We start from the raw sequence: 3,619 nt of genomic DNA, 5'->3' as shown, positions 1-3,619 counted from the left end.
TTGAGGTACCAAATCTATATCAGTAAAATCAATTCCATGCAATATAATTAAATCTAGTGTATGATTAAAACGATGAGTGGGCCCGGTGACGTTTTGCTTGACTCATTAACAAACATTAACAAGCACATTATCTCATGTTTCTGAATATATATTAACTAATGATCCGTTAAACATTATATAATGCTTGTTAATGATTTATTAATGAAAGTTATTATAACGTGTTACCTTATAATGTTCTTCTTGGTCAAGAGTGGCATTTGGCAATATGTCCCAACATTAAGGCCATGCTTCTTCTTATACTCTGCGTTGAAATGTTTTTTCCTCCTTTCATCAGATTATCTTGCAAATCTTACATTGGCAGTAAATTGAGGGTTGCTCTGATCAAACATTTTATTCCCCTTGGAAGATATTGTGCTTTTTCTTCAACTCCCTCAAAGGTTTTCTGGCAAAATACATTTTAATAAGGTTGCCAGCTGTGTCTCTAGGAACTTTTAGTGATTTGGAAATCTTTTTGTAGCCACAGACTTTCTAATGTAATAAAACATTTTTGAACACAGACATGAAAATGCACTGTCCAAACCTAAACTGTTGTAATTCACGAACACTTTGGAATACAGAAGGCTGTCCCTTTTTAAAGAAGACAATCAGCAGATTATTACTGAAGTGGAATCATTTAAAAAAATTAAAGTATGAAAAAGTTATAGAAGTTTAAGTTTACTGTAAAGAAAATGTACTATACTATAAAGATTATATTTTATACAAATAAATATGTCACATATTTATAAATTTATTTCGCAATATTGCTTCTATCACAAAATATCAAGATGTCAAGATTATAAAAAGTTTTGATAATAAAATATAGTAATACATTTTGTAATATCACCTGTGAGGAGACTGCTAAAAGATTTTAAAATACGATTTCCACGGCAACGCAATGTCTGATTTCAAAATAGTTTTCACAAGATTCATTTTGAGTTTTTAAGCTTTCAATTGATAACTAATGTATGATGATTACTGAAATAATAGGGGAAAAACTATGAAAAAAGGTGTGCCAAGCATCCTGCCAGCAGGACAGTGACAAGCTAATTCAGTTTTGTTACAGTTTCCAAATTGTGTTTTAAGACATAGGACAGATGTTTCAGATGTTTTCATTAAGCAAAAGTGTGATGGGTTTTAAGATGACGTCATCACTACTGCACTATCTGGTTTATTACGCTTATGTTTCAATTATGTTTAATCTGGTTAATGAGCTGTTTAGGTCCACTTTTGTATTCCATTTTCACAAATGATTTATATCTGGTATTAAGAAGTGCTAAATTAACAATGGATGCAGACGATACAACAGTTTATGCATCTGCACAAACGTCGGTTGAATTGACGGCTATTTTGAATGAGGATTTGCAGAGTATAGAAAAGTGGATTTTAGAAAATAAGTTGATACTAAATACATCTAAAACAACAAGTATAATATTTGGGTCTAATTGTTCTCTACGGTCCAAACCAGAGCTGCAATTATATATAAATAAAACACTTAATCAGCAAGTTAAGGAAGCAAAATTAATATAAATTGTCATGATCAAAGCATATTGAGAACACAGTGAAAAGAATGGGAAGGGTAGTAGCTGTAGTAAGGAGATGTAGACAATATTTTACGTTTGATATAATGAAAATAATATTGGACACTCTCTTCTCACAGCTGGACTATTGTCAGATTATATGGACAAATGCTACAAAAAAAGAATTTGAGGAAGCTCCAATTGGTACAAAATAAGGCAGCGAGGTTAATACTCCAGTGCGAATATTAATAGTATGCACTTTGAACTTAAATGGCTAAGAGTGGAAGATAGGATGATTGCTGCAATATTGTAATCAACATGGAAGATTTTACATTTTAAAACTCCATTGGATCAGTATAATCAATTACAATCTAATGTTCAGTCACATGAATATGCTACTAGACGAGCAACAGAGGGTAGATTTCTACTCCCTAATGCTAAAACTAATTTTCTTAAACGTACAGTAACATTTAGGGCAATGAAATCATGGACTCTTTTACCATTGTCATTAATTAGGATAACACGGAAAATTGATTTTAAAAGGCAGGTAAAGGCACACCTTTGTATTCTGTACTTATAGGAGGTTGAGGTATAGAAATTAGTTGAATAAGTAATATGTTGTTATATAGTAGGTGTTATATATATTAAAAGGGTAGAAGAAATGTTTATAGAGGTGCATTGGAATGTGGAGAATGTATTTAACTTTTTATTTTTTAATGTTTGTAATAATGTATGAATGTTAAGTGTTGTGTGGACCCCAGGACTTTTTATAGATATATCAATTTTGTTTATCACCTATAGGTGCACATATCAGTGATCATCTCATGAAGTCATGATATATACAACAGTGCACCTATAATCACACACACCATTAATCACACAGAGACAAGATGCAGTCTGTGCATTTTGTTATTTATTCTTGCAAATCTGTATTAATTTCTACATTGATAACAGCTGCCCTCAGAAATGTCAAATGACAGCAATGTCATTTGAAAGCTACATTTCTAGCATTTGTAAAACATTCTGTATTAAAAACATCTTTAAATGCTCTCAATGTCAAATACAGAAATGTTAATTCATGCATTTATAACCTTAAGGCTAGACTATTGTAATGCATTACCAGATGGTTGCCCTGCAAGCTTAAAAAACAAAAAACTCCAGCTGGTCCAAAAGCAGCAGTTAGAGTGCTTACTAGAATCATATTATGGCTGTGAACAGCCAGCTTCTTTGGCAATGAATGTTTGTGGCTTACCCTCCTTGTGAAGGGTGCCAATGATTGTCTGAAATGTCAGATCAGCAGTCTTCCCTATGATTGTGTAGCCTAGTGAACTAAACTGAGAGACCATTTTGAAGGCTCAGGAAACCTTTGCAGGTGTTTTGAGTTGATTAGCTGATTGGCATGTCACCATATTCTAATTTGTTGAGAGAGTGAATTGGTGGGTTTTTGTTAAATGTGTGTTGAAATCATCACAATTAAAAGAACCGAAGACTTAAACTACTTCAGTCTGTGTGCACTGAATTTATTTAATACACAAGTTTCACAATTTGAGTTGAATTACTGAAATAAATGAACTTTTCCACGACATTCTAATTTATTGAGATGCACCTGTATGTCTATAGAAAGCTTGACATGTCTACTTTTAAACTAAGCAAGTCTTATCGAAAGCAAATATTCTGTGATAAAGTAATCCATATGAAACCAACGCGATGTCCAGTCTTTCACGTCTCCCTTCATTATATCTAATGCAACCACGCCCACGCGCTGAGCTCGCTATAGATATTATTATCATCCACGTGAAGATTGGAATAAGACAGAATTCACCTCAAGAAGCTTTGGATTACCTCAGGAAAAAACAATGCGGCGGCTTGATCCAGCAGTCATCATAAACATGAGTAAGTATTTATTTATTAACCTACTTGTATTAGTTTTCTCACAACTTGTACACATTTTACTAGTTAGACTTTTTCCAAACTATAATTCCTGACTAAATGTATAATCAAGTGAAACATTATGAAGTTTCACTCACAGCATCTAAATGTCATGATGCCAGGATGTTTTTTTT

This window comes from Sinocyclocheilus grahami, unplaced genomic scaffold, assembly GCF_001515645.1.
Source record: "Sinocyclocheilus grahami isolate Dianchi unplaced genomic scaffold, SAMN03320097.WGS_v1.1 scaffold256.1, whole genome shotgun sequence".
In the NCBI taxonomy this organism is placed as follows: Eukaryota; Metazoa; Chordata; class Actinopteri; order Cypriniformes; family Cyprinidae; genus Sinocyclocheilus; species Sinocyclocheilus grahami.
Note: the sequence above shows the minus strand (reverse complement) of the source record.